The sequence below is a fragment of the Panthera tigris genome, chromosome B3 (genome assembly GCF_018350195.1).
Source record: "Panthera tigris isolate Pti1 chromosome B3, P.tigris_Pti1_mat1.1, whole genome shotgun sequence".
Taxonomy (NCBI): domain Eukaryota; kingdom Metazoa; phylum Chordata; class Mammalia; order Carnivora; family Felidae; genus Panthera; species Panthera tigris.
In genome coordinates this window covers 40,451,919-40,477,031 of record NC_056665.1, presented here as the reverse complement: position 1 = coordinate 40,477,031, position 25,113 = coordinate 40,451,919, and the positions used below count along the sequence as shown (strand labels likewise).

The following is a 25,113-nucleotide window of genomic DNA, read 5'->3' as shown; positions in this document are numbered from 1 at the left end:
ATTTTTTAAAAAATAAATGGAATCATTATGTCATGGCTTTTTTCCCTTGTTTATGTTGATATGTGCAGTGTAATTTATTTTCACTGTGTTTAGTGTTCCACTTTATGAATATAGGAAAATATGTATTGTCAGTCTACTGGTGGACATTTGGATTCTTTCCACCATTTTTTGCAACACAAATTGCTGCTCTAAACATTGTTGTTATGTCTCCTGATGTACATGTACAAAGGTATCTCTAGGGTGCAAACCTAGGAGTGGAGTTTTTAGACAGTAGGGTGTGTACGTTCTTCTACTTCACCAAGTAAGGCCAATTTATGAAAGTGGTTATACCAGTAGTTTTTCCTTTCATCTGCTCTGTTTAAGTGGTACTTGTTATTGTCAACTTAAAATTTTTGCCAGTATGGTTGGTGCATAATACCATCTTAAATATGGCCAACAGGGGATTAAGGACAGTGTGAACATCTATCAGTATGCTGTGTACCAAAATCTGTCTTTTCATTCTCTTATTTTTTAAGAGAAATAACCCTGAAAAGAAATACGGGGCTGGGAATTTAAAATTTCTGAGGCCTTACCCCAGGGTTTATAAAGGACAAGGTAAGCGTCCATCTGCAGCTCATGTCATGATCTTGTGGTTTGTGAGTTTGAGCTCCACATTAGGCTCTCTGCTGTGAGCACAGAGCCCACTTCAAATCCTCTGCCTTCCACTGTTTGCCCCTCTCCCACTTCAAAAATAAACATTAAAAAAAAAAAAGTACAAAGTATCACTTCCTGAGCGCTATGAAACAAAGACCGTGTACAGAGATAATATCCTTCTAAATATATGTGATTATACTTTCCCTCGGAATGGAAAGTCTAGTCTTAATAGGATGGTAATGAAATGACTTGGTCCTTTGCCACATGACTTGAAATACTGTGTATTATGAAATAAGAACATAGAATGTGACTTTGTTTTTTCTAAAGAAGTTGAGAAAAATTCTCTGATTTACTATTAGGTAAAACCTTAGTTTGTGGGAGAACGTTAAGATTTGCTTTGGGCCTCCTGGTGTTATGTACAGAATGATGCACACAGTGAACTTTTACTAGGAGTTTCTCTTTAGACTGGTAGAGTTAGTTGAATATTGATTTGAGGACATGAGGAGAACAATGAAGTTGAAAATCATGTATTTCTGCCACATGTACTTGTTAGAGATACTAAAGTAATATCTCTCCTCTGTATTGGTCTCTTCCTCCTTTTGACAGTTGTAATTTGGTTTGTTGAGTTTCTTGTAGTTCTTGCATGTGTGCACCTGCTGTCTAATCTTTTACTCAGGTCAATCCTGCTTTGAGGCTAGAAATCCATAGAATCTCTTCTAGCAACCTGAGCAAAACCTGTAAGGAAGAGAAAGGAAAGAATACTAGGCTCTGAAACACTAGAGATGTGAAAAACATTTCAGTGTAGGCCATTTTAATATTTCCTAGATTGAAAGAAGATATCTCATTGCCTGAGGGATAAATACATCTGACCTCTTTCACTATGTATTTTATTTAAAATACACCTATCTTTGTGGAGCTCGAAAGAACCTCTTCTAACACCTGTCATGCTTGGACCCTAAGCGTAATAATGTCAGTCCAGAGTCATTATGTTTCAGCTGCTGCCTTTATCTCATTCAGATCATTTTGAAGAGATTCCTGGTTGGCAAGTTTAATTTTTGTGCTGCAAATGCCTGTCTGAATGTAGAGGTTTTCATTTTGATTAATACCCTTGTAATAAAGCTCAAGTTAATAACAGTGCTGTTAAGGATAGCTGACCTCAGACATTCATGCCAGTTTGGATTTAGGCAAGATTGGGATTTAGAGAGAGACTAAAGACCTAGCATTTATTAATCTCATGAGGAAACTGAGGCCAAGAGAGCTTAAGTGACTGCAGCTAATGTCTAGAAATCTTGAGGGTGCTAGACAACTGAGTAATAGGAGCCAGGATAGCTTTCTTTGCAGAACGAAGGTTGGCTTGTTCTAGAGGGCAGAAGAGGAACAGATTGAGGGAGAACTCCCTGATCTTTTTAAAGACTGCTAAAGCGCTTGTGCCATGGACATTTTCCCTTATTAGAAGCTGTCCCACCCATTTGTTTTTCCAAACGTTCCTTCTCAGGCCAGTGATTAGCTAAATGCCTCATTGAAGTAGAGATTAAATGCTTTTCTTTCTAACTCCTTAGAGAATTACAGGATTATTACCAACTTGTCACCTGCTGACCAGTTTTATCTACTTGGGGAAACTATGCTGGTGGGTTCTGCAATTTGTTCTACAAGAAGGGGAAGGATGTACAGACTACTGGAGATAATGGAAACTTCTTTCTCAGACTTAATAGTGCAAGAAGGATAATGTTTCAGCTACCCATATATAAAGCAAGTGGTTTAACTACACATCAGAATGTCATTTGGGGACTTTATCTCCTGGGTTTTTCCTGACTTGCATAGATGAGCACTAGCAAGTTGCATTTTAACTCTTGTTATGGAGCCCAGTTGTAGAGTCATAAAAGAATTATGGAAGGTGCACTCACCTTATGTGCACATGTTCCAACCTGACATAAGGATGGACTTGAAAAGGTAAAAAGGAGAAAATTCATTTGATTTTTTAAATCAATGATTTAGTAACCAACTCTTGGCCCGCTTTTAGCCTGAAAAAAGCTGCTGTCTGGCTTGTAAACTTTCTAATCTTTGTTCTGAGGTAAAGGTCGGTGGATGAAGCCCATTTGGAATATCCCTAGGGCCTGTTTAATAAAAACAGAAACTGCAGCAGCAGCATTTAACATTTATCAGGTTCTGTGCCAGGAAATAGTGCTAAATGCTTTTGTATAATATTTCATTTAATTCTCACAGTAATTCTGTGAGATGTGTACTAGTGTGATTTCTATTTTACTAATGGGAAGGCTGGGGCTTGAAGAAGTTAAATGACTTGCCTAAAGTTGCAGTAGCCAATAGTGGAGGATCTGTTTGAACCCAGGTTAGTTATCTTCAAAGTCCATTTCTGTTAATTATTTTTTTAAATGTTTGTTTATTTTTTTTTTAATTTTTTTTAACGTTTATTTATTTTTGAGACAGAGAGAGACAGAGCATGAACAGGGGAGGGTCAGAGAGAGAGGGAGACACAGAATCTGAAACAGGCTCCAGGCTCTGAGCCATCAGCACAGAGCCTGATGTGGGGCTTGAACTCATGAACCACGAGATCATGACCTGAGCTGAAGTTGAATGCTTAACCGACTGAGCCACCCAGGTACCTCAATGTTTGTTTATTTTGAGAGAGAGAGAGAGAGATACAGAGCACTAGCTGGGGAGGGGCAGAGAGAGAGGGAGACACAGAATCTGAAGCAGGCTCCAGGCCCTGAGCTGTCAGCACAGAGCCCAATGCAGGGCTTGAATTCATGGATGGCAGCATCATAACCTGACTGAAGTTGGACACTTAACCGACTGAGCCACCCAGGTGCCCCTTAACTATTTATCTCCTACTTATTTAAAATGTTTAAATATTTTTTATTATTTTTTGAGAGAGACAGAGCATGAGCAGGAAAGGGGTAGAGAGAAAGGAAGACACAGAATCCGAAACAGGCTCCGGGCTCTGAGTGGTCAGCACAGAGCCCAATGTGCGGCTCAAACCCACAAACCATGAGATCATGACCTGAGCCGAAGTCAGACAGGACACTTAACCAACTGAGCCACCCAGGCACCTTCTCCTACTTGTTTCCACCCTTTCCTTCTGTTTGAAGCAGTCTTTCTTCCCTTATCCATTCTTAAACAAAAATCCCCCTCTACTTCCTAAGATAGTCCACATCTGTAGACATTTTCAGGGATATTCTTTTATATGAGATTTTTTTTTCTACAAGGTTAAAATTATAAATGGTGACGAAATTTTACATATTAGAAACAGACCCAGAAATTTAAGAGTTTTGTTGATTAAAAAGATTTCTCAGGGGTGCCTGGGTGGCTCAGTCTGTTGTCCGACTCTTGATTTTGATTCAGGTCATGATCTCAAGGTTCATAAGTTTGAGCCCCATATCAGGCAGTGCTGACAGTGCGGAGCCTGCTTGGGATTCTTTCTCTCCCTCTTTCCCTCTCTCTTTGTCTCTCCTTAGCTCATGTGCACACGTGCTCTCTCAAAATAAATAAACTTAAAAAAAATTAAAAAATATATGTGTCAGGAAAAACTTCTTTTAGAAAGCTGTTAATGTGGAGTGCCTGGGTGGCTCACTTGGTTAAGCACCCAGCTTTGGCCCAGGTCATGATCTCATGGTTCGTGAGTTTTAGCACTGTGTCAGGCTCTGTACTGACAGCTCAAAACCTGGAGCCTGCTTTGGATTCTGTGTCTCCCTCTCTCTCTCTGCCCCTCCCCTGCTTGCATTCTGTCTCTCTCTCTCTCAAAAATAAATAAATAAACATTTAAAAAAAATTTTTTTTTTTTTTAAAGAAAAGCTCTTATGGAATTCACAATGAAAACAGACTGATAGGTGCTGGTAAAAAATTAAATGTGGGATGTATGGTTGACCATACTGGTTATGGTAAAGACTAAAACATTCAGGTTGACTAGAAAATCAAAGAACTGCCTGGAGAAGTTGGAGAAGAAAAATCACATACTGTACATGGCCCCATTTAATTTATGCACTTACTAAATCTCTACTGTCTGCCAGCTACTTGCTGATTAGAAATCTCAGTCCCAACCTGTGCTCTTAGAAACCTAGCCTTTAGGGGCACCTGGGTGGCTCAGTCAGTTAAGCGTCCGACTTCAGCTCAGGTCATAATCTCACAGTCCATGAGTTCAAGCCCTGCCTTGGGGTCTGTGCTGTCAGCTCAGACCCTGGAGCCTGCTTTGGATTCTGTGTCTCCCTCCCTCTCTGTCTGCCCCTCCTCTGCTTTGCTCTCTCAAAACTAAAAATTAACATTAAAAAAAAAAGAATATTAAAAAAAAATAATGTCATGCATATGGGAGTGGTAGGGCATGAGATAAACCCCCATATATAGTGCATATTGTATGTTGTATGTCGTACATTATATATTTTATATCTCTAGGTTTTGAGTAGTCATTTGTAACCCAGTAAAGGAATCCAGAAATTAGTGTAGACCTCCTTGAGAGCAAAGGCTGTAAATGTCAATTTACAGAGTTATAGTTAGGGAGACATTAAAAACAAACAGAAAATGTTATCATCCTTTAGGGATGTTTATCCTTTAGGGATAAAGACAAAATAAGTTGAAAGTAGAATACTTTGAACATTACATTCTTAATAATACCTAAAAAGGTCCTGGGAAGGGTAAATAAGTTATCCTGGAAATATAGGCAATACTAAAGCCTTTTTTTTTTTTTAACCTGCCTGAAAGTTGTTGGAATAGTGTGTTACAAAAGCCTTAAAATATACATACCCTTTTACTCAATACTCTTGTATGTAAGACTTTAGCCCTGTGAAAATAGTGAAACAGGTGCAAGAGACTTATGTATTAAGATATTTTTCTTGGGGCACCTGGGTGGCTCAGTCAATTAAGCATCCTACTTCAGCTCATGTCATAATCTCACACTTCATGAGTTTGAGTTCCACATCAGCCTCTGTGCTGACAGGTCAGAGCCTAGAGCCTGCTTCAGATTCTGTGTCTCCCTCTCTCTCTGCCCTCCCCCACTCATGCTCTGTCTGTCTGTCTGTCTCTCTCTCAAAAATAAACAAACATTTTAAAAAAATTTTTTAAAGATACTCTTCTCAGGGCACTCAGGTGGCTCAGTAATTAAGCATCCAACTCTTTTTTTTTTTTTTTTTTATGTTTGTTATTTTTTTTTGAGAGAGAGAGTGTAGAGGAGGGACAGAGAGAGAGGAAGACACAGAATCTGAAGCAGGCTCCAGACTCTGAGCTGTCAGCACAGAGCCTGATGTGGGGCTTGAAATCACGAACTGTGAGATCATTACTTGAGCCAAAGCCAGTCGCTTAGCTGACTGAGCCACCCAAGGCACCCCATGCATCTAACTCTTGATCTCAGCACAGCTCTGGTCTCAATTTCAGGACTGTGAGTTTGGGCCTCTCATTGGGCTCCACAGTGGGTGTGAAGCCTACTTAAAAGGAAAAAAAAAAAAAAGATATTCTTCTCAGCCTTGTTTAAACAAATGAAAATTGGGAAAACCTAAATATCACCTGTAGGGGATTGGTTGGACAAATTGTGGTTTATTTGTTCAGAGGAATTCTATTCGGACATTGAAAATTATGTTTTAAATTAATAGCTATTGATACAAAAATGTTCGTGATAGTGAAATCCTAATAATACAGCCTTTTCCAGTCTGAAAATTCCAGTTGATCTTCAGAAAAATTCCCATATTTATGAGTAATCCAGAATGTTCTGATGATCTGACCATAATTTATTCCTGTAGTATAATTGGGTATGTTGTTGCCTGGCCATAATAATACTTTTATAGTATAACTCCTTGATTATCTTACAATAAGTATTTTATTTGAGGAAGATGCAAAAATTTAATACTTTCAAGAGCAGGAGAGGTTCAAAGGGTTTTATATCATGAATAGGCATATTAAGCATGGCTTTAGTTTCTAAAAAAAAAAAAAAATGAAATAGTCTATCAATAGCTTGGTTTAAAAAAAAATTGATGCTGAACCCACTCCAGAGCAAGGCGACTAGAGAGACACTGTGATTGTCTGTTAGTAAGAGGCCTGGGAGGGGAGTAGTTTTTCTATAGGAAAGATGATGCTAGGCATACAAAAACTATGTGTACACTATTGTTTTTAAAATTAAAACCTGAAAATGCAAAGAATTTACAAAATTTAAAAATTATAAAGATTTTCAGGGACATTGGCTCTTGTATAGAATCTGGTCCAACCAGACTGAATATCAGGATTTTTGTTACAGTGGTTAGAAGAGAACACATCTTTCTGCTGGGCTTGGAGCTAAGAGCTTGAACTGTTGTAGCTACCATATTACTCCAGAGGAAAGCATTTCTAAAAATGAAGATGGACCAGAGAAGCAGTACCAAGAGAGGGAGGGATAGAAAACTAGGCCTCCATGACATCATTGGAGCCCCTGTATCAGGCGATGCATAATTTGGACTTTTTTAGTTATCTGAGAGCTACTAAATTCCACCACCCCCCCCTTTTTTTTTAAGCCAGTTAGGCTATGCTTTTCTGCCACTTGGAACTGAGAAAGCCCTCATACCATCTCCTTAAAGATAATAAAATCCAACTCCTTTATTTCATAAGGTTGAAGTTTGGAGAAGTGAACTGACTTGCCTAAAGCTATACAGCTAAATGATAGAAACTGGAACTAAAACCTGTCCCTGCCACCTGCTTTATAAGCTCATTACTCCAATATAAATCAGTTTAATTAGGCTTAGGTTAAAGTCTTTGATGGGCTTGGGGTAGGTTTGGGATGCCATTTAAGATAAACTAATGAAAATCAGCCCCACTCTTATACAATGTGTCTTTTGGAGTGACTGTGACTACTGGTGGTAGAGAAGTGACTCCAGTATTGTAGTAGTTATCGTTCTAAACTGTTGCATAAGAGTTTTGTCCATAGACCATAGTATTTCATGATTGATATCTTCAAAACTCCTCTGTGGACCTAGTGGATGTATCTGACTAGCTATTCTAATGGTGCCCATTCTCTGGGCCTCCTAAGCTTCTAGAATCATCAGATTGAAACATTTTTCTATGGGTGTATCTGGTAATATGAAATGAAACATGGACCTCAAACATAGGCCAAGCTTTTTCCTGCCTTAGGGGTTTGCATGTGCTGTTTCCTCTGCCTGCATTGCTTATCCCCAGGCTCTCCATATCTTCTCATCTTTCAGGTCTCTGCTTAAATCCAACCTCTTTGGTGATTCCATCCCTGACTACCCTAGATAGATCACTTTGTTCTCTTATCACTTTCCCTATCTATTCCTTAGTAGGTTTCTAATTCCTTGTATTTATCAGTTTCTTTTCTTTTACCATTCCATGCCCAGTGTCTAGCACAGAACATGCACATAGAGGGGACTCGATAATTGTTTGTTAAATGATTGAATTGTATGTATCTGTGGCTTGAAGAAAAACAATAGAAAGCACTGAGTGTTTGGGCTCTTCCCCTAGCCCTGTGGGAGTACCTTAATTGCCCTCACACCTCCACTGACTGAACATACGGCAATGAATCCTGAAGAGAGAGGAAACTAAAGGCTGCACTTAACCATTGTACTGATAATTGTCTCAGGCATTTTTGAGTTAATATTTTATTACCTCTATTCTTCAGCCTGTCATGCCTTGTTTTTTCTTTTCTCTGTGACTTCTCACCTACCCACTTGACTCTGACTCGGATTCCTCACACTGAAAGGGTATATCAGAGAAGTGAGGTGGCCCCGAGAGCAAGGGAGGGAAGGATGGAATGACAGGGGCTACCAGAAATCTCTTTCAGGACTCTAATCGCTCTAAGGTCACCGTTTAGAGTCTAGAATGAGAGAGACTTTGAGTGCCTCTTTTTCTTGCTCAGTGCCCTCAACTTGAGTGCTGAGCTGGCAGGCAGGCACCTTTTCCTCCTCAGTTACTGTCAGAACAACATGAAGGTCAGGCAGAGAGAGACAAATGAGAACAGCTCTGGGAAAGGAGGTTACCACGGTAACAAGCAGGCGGGACTGCTATTTGGAAACAGGCCTAATCTTTCTCCTTCTCCCTCCTTCTCAGCACAAGGAGATGGGTATTGTTTAGCTGACCTGCATCCTTGGGGTGGGAACCATAATCCCTTTCTGACAGTTCCCAGTGACACTGGAGTGCGCTGCTTTGCATTTTAATTTGATAAACAGCAGCCACAGTTTTCTCAGAAGTGCTGGAGACATGGCTTTTTCTGGCCCTGTTCCAGGTAGGATTCTGGTTGCCACAGAGAGGGGGTTGGAATTGTTGTTTATTTCTCAATAAAGAGTCTGCATATTTGCACATGCACGAAATATGCCACTTGGTTCTCAACAGCTAGAATTAAATGAATACGGGTAGTTGCTAGGTTATGAATATTTGCCTATGAAGGTCGTGGAGATGTTTGTGTAGAATGGCCTGTTTCCCCAGCTCTTAGGAGCCACTCAGCTGTGTGGGGCCAGTGCAGTGGAGGTACTGACTTAATATCCTTACCTGTCTGCCTCCCCCTTCTACTCACATGCCACACTGTTGCTGCTCTTTTCCCCTACCTGTCCATTTCTTCATCAGCCTCACCCCCTTTTCTTATAATAAACCTAAACCTTCACATATGTAATCATCTCTTCCTTTTCCTTTAAAATAAAAATAACTTTTTAAAAACTATAAATTCTCAATAAAATGAAAAATGAAATACTGAAAAATATAAGAAACTAAAAATCATCCAGATTCTTATTATCCAGAGTGACTTCAAGAACATCCTTCCAGATCTCAATTTCCATTTCTAATTTCTGATCTGCATACCGTATAAGAATCATATATACTTAATGTAGACATCAATTTAACATTAATAGGCTAATCTAGTACATGCTGTGTTGTAACCTTCTGTTCACTCAAAAATATGCTGTGGATATCTCCTTGATGACTGAGATCTATGCTATGATGAACATTTACATTGTTTCTGGGCTTTTTTTGTTTGGCTGTTAAAAACGACGTTGAAACAAACTGTATGTCATACATCTTTGTGTACCTGTCCTGTTATCTTCTTTATATAAACTATAGAAATATAATTTGGGGGCCAAATGAGCATGTGCAATTTACATTTTGATACATATTGCCAAAGTACCCTCTACAGAGTTTCTGCCAATTTATGTTTCTACCAACTACAACAGAATGCCTGTGTTTTTTTTTTTTCCATACTCTTGCCAGCTTGGATATTTGTTCAACTTACTCATCTTTGCCAGTCTGAAATTGGAAAATTATATTGTGTTTTAATTTGTATTTATATATTATTCTGATGTTCCCTTAGATGATGCATTGACAACCTACCTACTTCTAATATACTTCTAGTTTTCTTTTCATAGAGTACTGGCAACTGATCAAAGTTAAAAAAAACAACAACAAGAGGGGTGCCTGGGTGGTTCATTTAAGTGCCCGATTCCAGCTCAGGTCATGATCTCATGGTTTGTGAGTTGGAGCCCCACATAGGGCTCTGCGTGGACAGTGCACAGCCTGCTTCAGATCCTGTCTTCCTCTCTTTCTCTGTCCCTCTCCCCCGTTCATGCCCTCTCTCAAAAGTAAACATTAAAAAATAATATTAAAACCAAAAAAAACTAATTCATCTTTCTTCAGCCTCTCTCCAAAACTAAAACCTGTTTGTTTCTCCCCTTTTTTCTTTCTTTTTCAGGTATGGGATACCATCCAACTGAATTTAAGCCGCACAGCCTGGCATTTTAGTCTGTTTGGTTTATAGCATATCTCCAGCACTTAGAATAGTGCCTGGCATGTATTAGGTGCTCAGTAAATATGTGTGGAATGAATCATTTCCCAACTATCTGAATCTGAAATTCTCTTCTCTTTTTTTTTTTTTTTTTAATTTTATTTGAGAGAGAGAGCGAGTGAGCATGAGCAGAGGAGAGGGGAAGAGGGAGGGAGAGAGAGAGAGAATCCTAAGCAGTCTCTGTGCTCAGTGTGGAGCCTGATGTGGGGCTCTATCCTATTACCCTGGGATCATGACCTGAGCCCAAATCAAGAGTAGGATGCTCAATTGACTAAGCCACCCAAACACCCCTCCTCAGTCTGAAATTCTGATCGTACCTGACTCCTTTACTGATTTACCTGCATGTCTGTTACCTCATGAAGTTAAGTTCCTTATACATATATCCTGAGTGTCTTTTGAATCCTTCCTGTCATCCCCTTCCTTCTTTTTTACTGGGTTTATTGTAACAGGCATCTAGCTAGGATCCCTCCTTTTCAATCTCTTTTAGTCTACCCCCTTGAGTTAGTTTTACCTTTAAATATAGAAATCTAATGACATGATTCCCTTTCTTTAATTCCTTAGTAGTTTCTTAATACCTGGAAAGATAAATTCCAATCTCACTCTCCCTGTTCTCTTTATTCCAGCCAAATCAAACAACTTGGAATTCTTTAAATATATAGTGTTTGTTACTGCCTGTGCACCTTTGAATGAATGGGTTGTTCCTTGGAGTACAGTTTGTTCTTTACTTGGGAAACTCCTCCTTGTGCTTTAGCCCACTCACGTATGAAGTCTTCTCTGTCCCTTCTGGCAGTCACTCCCTAGGCCAGTACTTGAAGCCCGTTGTTCATCCTTATTGTACTTTTTTTACCAGTTTGTCCTCCAATCTAAAATGAAGTTTTGCAAGCAAGGACATAAACTTTGTATTGATTCTACAAATAAGGCATCTGTTTTTCTGAGCCTTATAAAGTTGTGTGATTCGCCATTTTATTACTTTGTTGAATGGATTTGTATTAGAATAAGGACCATGTTTAGTAGTAAAAGCATTAAAAACCTATTAACTAGAATATAGTTACTCTTACATTGTTGGGTTTGCCTAATGCACTACCTCTGTTAAAGAGATTTTTTAAGAGCAGATTCTTTCCAATATCAGAATATCATGATGTCTTTCTAAGTTATGGTATTTAAGAAACCTTCAGTCCCTTGAAAGATGAATTGTGCCACTCAATTTCTATAGGATTTTGTGAGCCCCATATATTAAGTATGTTATACAAAATTCTAAATTTCATATAGTGTTGGTATTTAGTATTTGGGGGTTTGTTGGTCATTTTTAGAAGAACTGAGCTAAGGAGTAGTTGTTAAAAAATGAAATATAGTTTAGCAAGGCTTGACTGTTTTGTGACAGATGTTTCAGTCCCACTTCAGAGGATATTTATACTGAAAACAGAACCGTATTATGCAACTTTAAGCAAAAATCAAAATATGAAACTAAGGATTTACCAAAACTAACGTGCAAACCCAGATCCAAAAATAGATTAAAACTCTTGAACAACTTTTGTTCTTCTTACAAAAGATAAGTTTGCTTTACCAGAGGACTACAAAATAGCAAGTACCCTCTTTCCTCTTTGATAAACATCTTGGGTTTTGATGGAGTTCAGGTGTCTAAATCAAATTAATCATATTGGAAAATATTGAAAAAGTTTGCATGTGGAGTCAGAGATCCTGTGGTCTAGGGAATCCTGGCAAATGGGAGAGAACCAGAAGGAGAACACTGGACAGGCAAATGTCCAAGTTTTCAGAATTATGGATCCTTAAACTTACATTGATCTTTAGCAAAATCCTAGAGCAAAATGTAAATAGATAGTGTGAGCTACTTGCACTCTCCTTCCTGATCATGCCTAAGCTTTTCTGGAGTAACATGATATAAAGGGGAAGAGTTTAAGTTTCAGAGTCAGACATACCTTGGTTAAAATCCTGGCCCTACCACTTAATAACTGAGTAATTACAGACAAATCAATTAACCTTCCCAGGGCTCTGTTTATTTTCTATCAAACAAAACTACCATCTACTTCATAGGGATATTAGGAGATTTAATGAGATAACATATGTAGAACTCCTGGCACACAGTAGACTCGTAATAAATTCTAATTATCTTCCCTTCACCACTTCGTGCTTTTCTTTACCCAGCACAGTCAGTTTAACTTCTGTGCCTTACCCTTTCCTGCAATTTCAACTTCTTGCTAAGATTATTTGACAATAGCTCATTCTCCTTTTTCCCTTGACTTTTGGTGACACCATTCGGTTTTGATTCTCACTTCTTTATTACTGCATAGGTTCTGGAGCCAACTTGCCCAAGTTTGAATCCCAGTTTTATCACTTAGTAGCTGTATCACCTTGGCCAAACCTAACCTGTTTAGCCTTAGTATAGTTATCTTTGAAAGAAGATACTACCGGGGCACCTGGGTGGCTCAGTCGGTTAAGCGTTCGACTTCGGTTCAGGTCATGATCTTGCCATTTGTGAGTCCGAGCCCTGCGTCCAGCTTGTGCTGACAGCTCAGAGCCTGGAGCCTATTTCGAATTCTGTGTCTCCCTCTCTCTCTGCCCCTCACCTGCGCATGTGCTCTGTCTCTCTCTCAAAAAATAAATAATAAACATTAAAAAATTAAAATTAAAAGTAAATGTTATTAAAACCACAATGAGATAATACTTTACACCTGTCAGAATGGCTAAAATTAAAAACACAAACAACAGATGTTAGTGAGGATGTAGGGGAAAAAAAAAACCCTCATGCATTTTTGGTGAGAATGCAAACTGGTACAGCCACTGTAGTAAACAGTATGGAGTTTCCTCAAAAAATTAAAAGTAGAATTACTATTGGGGTGCCTGGGTGGCTCGGATGGGCATCCGACTATGGCTCAGGTCATGATCTCACAGTTCATGTGTTCGATCCCCACATCGGGCTCTGTGCTGACAGCTCAGAGCCTGGAGCCTACTTCACATTCTTTGTCTCCCTCTCTCTCTGCCCCTTTCCGACTTGCACTCTGTGTATCTCTGCGTCTCAAAAATAAAGAAATGTAATAAAAAAATTTTTTTAATATAATTACTATATAATCCAGTAATCCTACTACTGGGTATTTATGGGGAAAATGAAAACACTTGAATTCAAAGACATATATGCACCCATATGTTTAGTGCAGCGTTATTTACAATAGCCAAGATATAGAAGCAATCCATGTGTCCACTGAGAACTGAATGGATAAAGAAGTGACATACATATCTACAATGGAATAGTACTCAGCCATGAAATCTTGCCATTTGTGACAATAAAAATAGACCTAGAGGATGTTACACTAAATAAGTCAGAGAAAGAAAATACCATATATGTTCACTCGTGTGGAATTTAAGAAACAAAATAAAGAAAAAGGCAAAAAAACAGACTCTTAAATACAGAGAACAAATTGGTGGTTGCTAGAGGAGAGGTGGTGGGGGAATGGGTAAAATAGGTGAAGGGGATTAAGAGTACACTTATGATGAGCACTGAGTAATATAGAGAATTACTGAATCACTATATTGTACATCTTAAACTAATATAACACTTTATGTTAATTATACTTAAATAAAAATAAATTTTAATTTTTTTAATTTTTAACTTTTTTTTAGGTTTATTTATTTTGAGAGAGAAAGAGAGAGTACATATGCATGAGCAGGGGAGAAGCAGAGAGAGGGAGAGGGAGAGAATCCCAAGCAGGTTCCACACTGTGAACATGGAGCTCTGCATGGGGCTTGAACCCATGAACCGTGAGATCATGACCTCAGCTGAAATCAAGAGTCAGATGCTTAACCCCACACGTCTGGCTCTGCACTGACAGAGTGGAGCCTGGTTGGGATTCTCTCTCCTTCTCTATCTCCCCCTCCACTGTGTGTGTGCATGCGCATGCATGTGATCTTTCTCTCTCTCTCAAAATAAATATTAAAAAAAAAAAGCCTGAGGATGATTTGTTAAATAAAAATAAATAAAGGTTACTATATTACTACTTTAATTACTACAGCAGATGGTTTTGAGGAATACGTATAAAATGCTTTGAAAAGTACGTGGCACACATGTAGCAAGAAGTAAAGTTTACCTCTGTCATCATGATTATTATAATTTTCAGGTTCTTTGTGGTCTTTTCTTCCTGGATTTAATCCTTTAAATGATGATACTCCTTATTTTCTCTCTCGAGCCTTCTTTTTTTTTCCTATCTATCCTCTATGCTTGGGCTCTCTCACTCAAGCAAGCTCATGGCCTCTATTAACTACTGTCCTGAACTTTCTTCTCAGTTCCAGTCCTGCATATCTAACTGCCTACTTAAAACTCATATCCAGAATTTAATTTGTTTCCTAATTCTGTCCCACCAACAATGGTATTAACTTTTTGCATCCTTAATGGCATTGATTTAATTACTTGTTCACATTTGTTTACCCCACCAGATCTAGGGACAGGGATCATATTAGATTTATCACTTGCCATAATACAGTGCTTATACCATGTTAAGTATTTGATATTTCTGAATGAAGAAGAGAATCCAGAAAACTTTTGCTTATTAGAAACCATTTAAGTCCTTAACCAAGGTACTATAAACTTTCTTTCTCTCTCTGTGTTCCCAGTACAATTGTTGGGTAGGTAGATTGGAATGCCTGGATTTCTTCTGGGTATTTGAAAAAGCCTTTCATGATATTCTTGATGACGTGTTGATGAAATGTGAATTGGATGACGATACAGCTGGGTGACTTTATAGCTGACTAAAGGGCTATATTTAAAGAGTATTGATTACTAGATGTTTGTCAGCTAGGTGGAGGTGGTGCACCACAAGACTCTGCCTTTGGGCTACTTTTATTCAACATTTTTTGCATAACTTCCCTGACTTAATATAAACTAGGCATATAAATCTTTGGGTAGTATATAGTGATCTGGATTTTTTCAGTTGTGATGGATACCTTGCTCAAGCTAGTTTAAGCAAACAAGGAATTTATATGTTCCCACAAATAGAGTTGATTAGTTTCCAGCAGGAGCTCAAATAATGTCATCAGGATTCTGTCTTTGCTCCTTTCCCTATTCTCCTTTCCCCTGAATTGGCTTTATTCTTAGTCAAGTCTTTGTCATCTATTCGGAAGAATGGTTATTAGCAGCCCCAATTTTAATTAGTCCTTCCAGCCTAAGAGATCAGAGGAAGAATCTCTATGGCCTTTGAAGAACCTATTTCATGTATTTTGTGTAGAGTTGGGCCCACTCCTGTACTGGAATTTGGTTGTTCCGGGTTTTTCCCAGGAAAGAGAAATTCCTCTACCAGAAGAAGAAGGAAGGGAAAGCATGATGAAAAGCCAAAATTGTACTATCACGAACCACTACAAATGGAGAGCATAAGTTCTGAATGTCTGAGAGATTGACAATGTTATAAGAGACTGAAAGGCGGAATTAAATTAACAAGGTATTGTTATTATTACTATCAGCAGCAGCAGCTAATATTTATTGAACTTTTGCTGTGTTTTGGGCATTGTATACTAAGCACTTTATATTCAGTTAATTGCTACAGTGGCCCTATGAAATATAGGTACTCGTTAATGTTTTTATTTTACAGAATGAAGTAGAATCAGAAAGATTGCATAATGTGTCTGTGACCACCCAGCTATTAAATAATAGAGCTGAGATATCAACCAGTATGTCTTGTAGGAAGATGAGCATTTAAAATTTTAAATCATTATCTACATTTTTGTTACATGAACAAATAAGGTATAAAACCGTGTATATATAGTACACTGTCATTTGCCTAAAAAGAATAAAGGTACATATAAGCAAGCAAATACATATGCATTATGTTGGTTGCTTCTTGGAAAGGAAACTGGGAGTCAGGGATGAAAGAGAATCTTTTCAGTTTGAGTAGAAAAGATCTAGGGAGTTGTTTGTTGTTGCTGTTGTTGTTAATTTTCTAATTTATTTTGAGAGAGATAGCATGTGAGCAGGGGAGGAGCAGAGAGAGGGAGAGAGAGAATCCCAAGCAGTCTTGGCACTGTCTGCTCAGAGCCCAATTTGAGCTCAAACTCAAAAACCATGAGATCATGACCCGAGCAGAGATCAAGAGTCAGACACTTAACCAACTAAGCCAAGCCACCCAAGCACCCGGATCTAGAGAGTTTTCATGAATGTTAATTTCAGTATGAGCTTCCAAGAGTGACTTGACTATTAGAATAACTAATAATGGGTATCATTCAAGATTGCCAAAATACTATAGGTACATTGCTAGGTCCTTAACCTATTAAAGAAGAATTTAATCTTTTAAACCACCTCAGTAAAGTATGGAGCTATTTTCTCCACCCATATAGGTAGGTAGGGATGGAGTTCAAATGAGGTTTTTATGACTACCCCAATGGGAAATATTTCACCCTTGAGTGGTTAGTTCGATGATCTTTAAAATTCTTCCACACTGTGCTATGATTTTTCTGTGCACATTCTTTTGGGAACACATACCTGATAGAAAGTGAGGTGCTATAGTATAGTATACACAGGCTCTCTAGGAACCCAAATCAGCTTTGCTGCTTATGGTGCTTTCTATAGAACCAATGATGTCTCATCAGAATTACCCATTGTTATACCAAATCATTGGCATTCTGTGACCTTCTAGGACACGAAATTACCCAGGAGACACTTGGGCAATGAAGCCTATCTTAGCAGATGGCCATTTCCTGCTTGGTTCAACAGTGCTAACGTGTCCATAATCAGGAGTTAATCTGTACTGCACAATACCCTTTGTACCACTTTGAAGTTTATCTCTGTAATACCTTTAGTTGAAATAGCATGGACAAGGAAGACTTCTGTAAGAAATGATGGTTCCTGGTTAATCGAGGAACCATTTGAAAATTTCTTTTAAACGATGGTATGTTTAACTTCTGAACTACTAAGCTATATTTTCAGAGAGGTCTTATCCGTGGCAATTTGAAAACAAATAGGTGCTAGAGAGACTGATTTTCCCTCTTCCCACAATGGTAAGGTCAGTTTTATCAGTAATGATCGTCATTCATTTGTCCATTTACTAAACCATTAAGTGAGTTCTTCATTCTCCCAAATGCTTAAAACACTCATTGCCCAACTGCTGAAATTTATTATTACCTAACTTGTAAGCATCCCTTACTTACAAAATCCTTGATCCTAAGAGCAGTCTTTCCTACTCACCTCCTGCTAATAATTTTCCCTGGCTCGTGTCTCTTTTTCCTCCACCGTTACTTCCAAACGGCCCTGTTGTGGAAGACGCTCTTGTTTGCCCACTGAATAGGCAATCTCCCTCAACTTCCTTGTTAACAGAAGCTTCAGGGATCATATGGGCCTATGGTTCTGGAGAAGCTGATGACTTCTTCAATCCCAGAACATGATGATTCGTTCTCAAAATGTGATTCTCAGACCCCTAGATATGTGTGAGAGTTTCTCAGAGGTTCTCCTAGATCAGAACTATTTTCATAATAATAGTAAGACATTATTTGCGCTTTTCTCTCTGTTGACATTTGCACTGATAATGCAAAAGCAGTGGTGGGTAAAATGGCTAGTATCTTGGCACAAATCAGATAAGTGGCACCAGATTGTACTAATAGCCCTCACATTCTTCACTGCTATGACCTCACAGTAAAAGATAAAAATTGGGTGGGTGGGGGGGGCACCTGGGTAACTCAGTCGGTTAAGCGTCCGACTTTGGCTCAGGTCATGATCTCACCATTTGCGAGTTCGAGCTGTGCATCAGGCTCTCTTTGTCAACATGGAGCCCACTTTAGATCCTCTGTTGCCCTTTCTCTCTGCCCCTCCCTTGCTTGCGTGCTCGCTCTCTCTCTCTCTCTCTCTCTCAAAAATAAATAAATGTTTAAAAAAAAAAGATAAAAATTTTGGAAAAGTTTGAGAAGGATTGATATTAATCTCCTTTGAATGTTTGGTAGAAGTCACCATTGAAGCTATATGATCCTGAACTTTTATTCATCTGGAGGTTTTTGATTATTGATTCAATCTCCTTAGTAGTAATTAGTTTGTACTTTTTACTTCATCATGGTTGAGTCTTGATAAGTTGTATGTTTCTAGGAATTTAGGTCATCCAATTTGTTGGCATATAATTACTCCTAGTGATGTCTTATGACCTTTTGTATTTCTGTGATGTCAGTTGTAACATGTCCTCTTGCATTTCTGATTTTATCTGAGTTCTTTCTCTACCACGCCCCCCCCCCCCATGAGTCTAGCTAAAGTCTTGTCAGTTTTGCTTATCTTTTCAAAGAACCACCTCTTCATTTCATAGGTCCTCTTTACTGTCTTTTGAGTCTTTATTTCATTTATTTCTGCTCTAATCTTTGTTATATCCTCCCTTCAACTAACTTTGAACTTCATTTGTTCTTCTTTTTCTAATTCCTTCTACTTTCTAGTTTCTAGTTGTTATAAGACTTTTATTTCTTGGGGTGCCTGCCTGGCTCAGCTGGAAGAGTATGCGACTTTAAAAAAAAATTTTTTTTTAATGTTTATTTTTGAGAGACAGGGCGTGAGTGGGGTAGGGGCAGAGAGAGAAGCAGACACAGAATCTGAAGCAGGCTCCAGGCTCTAAGCTGTCGGTTCAGCTCGAACTCCTGGGGCTTGAATTCACTAACCGAACCGCAAGATCATGACCTGACCCGAAGTCGGAAGCTTAACCGACTGAGCCACCCAGTGCTCTGTCTCTGAAAGTTGAATAAATGTTTTAAAAAAAGTCTGTTTTATCTGGTATAAATATAGCCACTCCAGCTTTCTTTTGGTTTCCATTTGCATAGTGTTTCTTTTTTCAACCCTTCACTTTAAATCTCTGTGTGTTCTTACATCTAAAGTGGATATCCTTATAGGTAGCATATAGATGGGTCTTGTTTTTTCATCCATTCAGCTGCTCTGTTTCTTTCTTTTTTTTTTTCTTTTTAATGTTTATTTGCTTTTGAAAGGGAGAGAACAAGCAGTGAATGAAGCAGAGAGAGAGGGAGACAGAATCTGAAGCAGGCTCCAGGCTCTGAGCTGTCAGCACAGAGCCCCATGCGGGGCTTGAACTCACAAACCATGAGATCATGACCTGAGCCAAAATCAGACACTCAACCAACTAAGCCACCCAGGTGCCCCAGCTGCTCTGTTTCTCTTGATTGGAAAGTTTAGTCTCCTTACATTTAAAGTAATTATTGATACTTTATAAGTAATACCATTGTATGTCAACTATACTTCAATTAAAAAAATAAATAGGGGCGCCTGTGTGGCTCAGTTGGTTAAGCATCCAACTCTTGATTTTGACTCAGGTCATGATCTCATGATCTCACGGTTGATGAGATCGAGCTCCAAGTCAGGCTTTATGCTAACAGTGTAGGGTCTTCTTGGAATTCTCTCTCTCCCTCTCTCTCTGCCCCTCCCCAGCTCATGTGTAATAAATAAAAAAACATTTTAAATTGAATGAATGAATGAATATAATTTAAAATACAGTAATTATTGATAGATACATATTGCCATTTTGTTAATTGTTTTGTGGCTCTAACTGTAGTTCCTCTCTATTCATTTCTGTTGCTCTTTCCTTTGTCGTTTGATGACTTTGTTTAGTAGTGTGCTTATATTGCTTTCTCTTTCTCTTTTGTGTGCTTACTACAGGTTTTGTTTAGATGCTACCATGAGTTCTACATAAAACAACCTATAACAGCCTATTATAGTTGATAACAACTTAAGTTTGATTCCATTCTAATGCTTAATATTTTTATTTTCCCCTTACCCAGGTTTTGTTATTGATGTCATATTTCACATCTTTTTATCTTGTGTATCCCTACTAATTATTGTGTATCCCTACTAATTATTATTACTCATTATTGTAATCATAGTTACTTTTCCTACTTTCATCATTTAGCCTTTACACTAGCTTTATATATGATTAATCCACTACTTTAACTATATATAGAAGAGGAGGGAACTCTTTCAAACTCATTTTATGAGGCCAGCATTACCTTGACACCAAAATAGACAAGGATGCTCCAAGAAAAGAAAATTATGAGCCATTATCCTTGATGAACACACGTACAAAAATTATCAACAAAATATTAGCAAACCCCGGGGTACCTGGGTGGCTCAGTTGGTTGAGCGTTGTACTTCAGCTCAGGTCAATATCTCACAGTCCATGAGTTCTAGCCCCACATCGGGCTCTGTGCTAACAGCTCAGAGCCTGGAGCCTCCTTCAGATTCTGTGTTTCTTTCTCTGTCTGCCCCTACCCCTCACTTTCTGTCTCCGTCTCTGTCTCTCTCTCTCTTTCAAAAATAAGTAAACATTTTTAAAAAATGTTTAAATATTAGCAAACCAAATTCAGTTCAAAAGTATAATACACCATATCAAGTGGGATTTATTCCAGGAATGCAAAGATATTTCAGCATCTGCAAATCAGTCAGTGTTACACAACACATTAACAAAAAGAAGGGTAAAAATTATATGATCATCTCAGTAGATGCAGAAAAAGCATTTGACAAAATTCAACATCCACTCATGACAAAAACTCTCAACAAAGTGTGTGTAGAGGGAACATACCTCAACATAATAAATGTATGCCAAGCTCAGAACTAACATCTTACTCAGTGGTGAAAAGCTTTCAGCTTTTCCCCTAAGATCAGGAACAAGACAAGGTTGCCCACTCTTGCCTCTTTATTCAACATGGTATAGGATACCCTAGCCAGAGCAATTATGTAAAAAAAAAAAGAAATAAAAGACATACACATTGGAAAGGAGGAAGTAAAACTGTCTCTATTTACAAATGACATGATATCTATAGAAGACCGCAAAGACTCCATTAAAAAAACTATTGGAGGGGCGCCTGGATGGCCAGTCAGTTGAGCGTCTGACTTCAGCTCAGGTCATGATCTCACTGTCTGTGAGTTCGAACCCCACGTCGGGCTCTGTGCTGACAGCTCAGAGCCTGGAGCCTATTTCAGATTCTGTGTCTCCCTCTCTCTCTGCCCCTCCCCATTCATGCTCGCTCGCTCTCTCTCTCTCTCTCTGTCAAAAATAAACATTAAAAAAATTTTTTTTTCAACTATTGGAACTAATAAATGAATTCACTGAAGTTGCAGGGTACAAAATCAGTACAAAAACGTATTGCATTTCTATACACTAATAACAAAATATCAGAAAGAAATTTAAGAAAATTCCATTTACAGTTGGATCAAAAAGAATGAATTAGGGCTAAATTTAACAGAGGAGACGAGAGACTTGTATATTGAAAACCACAAGACATTAATGGAAGAAATTAAAGACAACATAAATGGAAAGGTATTTCATGTTCATAGATTGGAAGAATCAGGATCATTAAAATGTCCATACTACCCAATGCAGTCTACAGATTCAGTGCAATCACTGTCAAAATTCCAATGGCATTTTTCACAGAATTAGAATAATAAAATTTGTATGGAACCACAAAAGACCCCAAACAGCCAGAACGATCTTGAGAAATAAGAACAAAGCTGGAGGCATCCCGCTCTCTGATTTTTTTTTAATTTTTTAATGTTTATTTTTATTTTTGAGAGAGAGAAGGAGGCAGAGAGAGAGAGATGGTGTGAGCAGGGGAGAAGCAGAGAGAGAGGGAGACACAGAATATGAAGCCAACTCCAAGCTCCAAGCTGTCAGCAAATAGCCCAGTGCGGAGCTTGAACTCACAAACCATCAGATCATGACCTGAGCCAAAGTCAGATGCTTAACTGACCAAGCCACTCAGGTGCCCCTCATTCTCCCTGATTTTAAATTCTATTACAGAGCTACAGTAATTAAAACAGAATAGTATTGGCATAGAAACATTAGATCAGTTGAACAGAATAGAGAGCTCAGAAATAAACCCAAGCATATACAGGCAATTAATATATGACAAAGGAGTCAAGAATATGCAGTAGAGAAAGGACAGTCTCTTCATTAAACAGTATTGGGAAAACTGGACAGCCACATGTAAAGGAATGAAACTTGACCACCATCTTACAACATACATAAAAATTAACCCCAAATGGATTAAAGACTTGAATGTAAAACCTGAAGCCATAAAACTCCTAGATGATAACATACATGGTAAGCTCCTTGACATAGTCTTGGCAACGATTTTTTTAATTTGACACCAGAAGCAAAAGCAACAAAAAGAAAAATAAACAAATGGGACTACATCAAAACATAAAGCTTCTGCACGCACAGCAAAGGAAACCATCAACAAAATGAAAGACAATCTGCCGAATGGGAGAAAATATTTGCAAAGCATATATATCTGATAGGGGGTTTATACCCAAAATATATGAAGAACTCATGCCACTCAACAGAAAAAAAAAAAAAAAGTTGAAAAACTAGGCAGAAGATCTGAATAGACATTTTTCCAAAGACGTACAAAAGGGCAAAGGTATATAAAAAGATGTTCAACATCATTAATCATCAGGGAAATACAAATCAAAGCCACAATGAGATATTACGTCACACCTATTAAAATAGCTATTACCAAAACAACAAGGAATAACAAATACTGGTTAGAAAGTGGGAAAAAGTTCACTGCTGATGGGAAAGAAGTAAATTGGTGGAGCCACTATGCAAAACAGTATGGAGGTTTCTCAAAACAATAAAAATAGAACTACTACGTGATCCAGCGATTTCACTTCTAAGTATTTATCTGAAGAAAACAAAATCACTAAAAGATGTATGTACCCCCATGTTTATTGCAACATTTTTTACAGTGGTCAAGATATGGAAACAACAATGTAAGAGTCCATCAGTGGAGGAATGGATAAAGAAGACATGGGGTATATACAATGGAATGTTACTCAGCCACAAAAAGTAATTAAATCTTGCTATTTTCATGGGTCAACTATACTTAAAAAAACAAAAAAATCGGCCATTAAAAAACAGTAGGGGGAAATCTTGTCATTTGTGACAACATGAATGGGACCTTCAGAGCATTGTGCTAAATGAAATTTGAAAGAGAGAGATAGCATGAGCAAGGGAGGGGCAGAGAGATGGAGAGGGGATCTCAGTGTGTCAGAGCCCGACATGGGGCTCAATCTCACAAACAGTGAGATTATGACCAGAGCCAAAATCGAGAGTCGGATACTCGATGTCTGACTGACTGACATCTGACTGAGCCACCCAGGCCCCCACTAGGCATCCAGCTCTTGATTTCAGCTCAGCTCATGATCTCACGGTTTGTGAGATCAAGCCCCGTATTAGGCTTTGTACTGACAGAGTGGAGCCTCCTTGGGATTCTCTGTCTCCTTTTCTGTCTGCCCCTCACCTGCTTGCACACCTGCTGTCTCTTTCTCTCAAAAATATACAAACGTTAAAAAAAAACTATATGTATTGTATATTAATTGTATCTCCCCTTTTGAGTATATGTCCTTTTGGGGTTTTTTTGTTGGTTTTTTTTTTTTTTTAGTGTTTATTTTTGAAGGAGAGAGAGACAGAGTACAAGCACGGGAGGGGCAGAGAGAGAGGGAGACACAGAATCCCAGGCAAGCTATAGGCTCTGAGCTGTCATCACAGAGCCTTACGTGGGGCTTGAATCCATGAACCATGAGATCATGACCTGAGCCAAAGTCGGACACTCAACAGACCGACTCAACAGCCACCAAAGTGCCCATGTCCTTTTGTATTCTATGTGACAAAATGGAAAGTACATGTAAAGCAATTGCAACTGAGTTGCAAGCTGACCTAGCTTGGTTTTGTGTGTGTGTGTGTGTGTGTGTGTGTGTGTGTGTGTGTGTGTGTGGAATGTCGTTTTTACCTGAAAGAACAACTGACAGTACAGGTATTCAGAGTTGGGTATTTAGCAGACATTTTCTTAAAAATAAGTGAAATAAGCCTGTTGACTCCAAGGAAGACAATTGACACTCTTTGTTATTAATGATAAAATATGAGCTTTCCAGCAAACATTATAATTTTGCAAAATTTGTATCTGCCCCCCATCCATTTGACAGCCTGCCAATACTTAAAAGGTTTTCTGATGAGCTCAGAGGCAGTATCAACAAATATGACTTCTTTATATTAATAGAATGTGTCAGTGTTTGAAAGAGCTGTATAACTCATTGAACCAATATTTTCCAAATGACTAATATATGATGTTAAAAATCATGCATGGGTAAGAGAAGCATTCAAAGTACTAGACAGACCAGTGGATTATAATGTAACAGAGTACAAAGGGTTCAACAATATAGTTTCAGATTCCACATTGCCACTAACCTTTAAGAACTATCATTTGTTCAGTTTTGGTGTCATATCAAAGAACAGCCACAATGATCTGAAAAGGATACATATATGAAATCTTTGTGAGGCCAGTTTTCTTTATGTAGTTCAACACATTTTATCAGCAGATTGAATGCAAAAACAGGCATGAGAATCTAGCTGTCTTCTCTTAAACCAGCCATTGAAGAGATTTGCAAAATGTAAATCAATGCCACTGCTCTTTTTATCCCTTTCTTTTGAAAAATTACAGCTATTTTTATTTAAAATGTTATATATATTCGTACATCTATCAATAGATATATTCCATATCAGAGTTCTTTGGGATCTGCAATTTTTTGTTAATCTTTTTGTTTTGAGATAATTAATAGTTGTAATAAATAATGCAGAGAGATCTCATGTAGCCTTTACCTAGTTTCCCCCATTGGTAACACCTTGCAGAGCTATTGTACAATATCACAACAGGAATATTGACATTAATGCAATCTCCCTATCTTGTTAAGATTTCCCCAT

At 38.3% G+C, this 25,113-nt stretch overlaps 1 protein-coding gene and 1 long non-coding RNA gene across 5 annotated transcripts in view; one reads left to right on the top strand and one right to left on the bottom strand.

The window, feature by feature from the left end:
* Positions 1-25,113, top strand: part of ZNF609 (zinc finger protein 609) — a 211,708-nt gene that overhangs the window by 119,305 nt on the left and 67,290 nt on the right. The window contains exon 1 of one of the 4 annotated variants that reach the window (XM_042988641.1): positions 23,178-23,202. The exons of the other annotated variants lie outside the window; for them this stretch is intronic. The gene's annotated coding sequence lies outside the window, so the exon portion shown is untranslated. Of the gene's footprint in view, positions 1-23,177; positions 23,203-25,113 lie in introns of those variants that run through there. 4 annotated transcript variants of the gene reach the window in all.
* On the bottom strand, positions 1,145-17,157 carry LOC122239450. Its single transcript, XR_006218571.1, has 2 exons — positions 16,866-17,157; positions 1,145-1,368 (listed from the first exon to the last, which is right to left on the bottom strand). It is a non-coding gene; the product is annotated as an uncharacterized LOC122239450 (long non-coding RNA).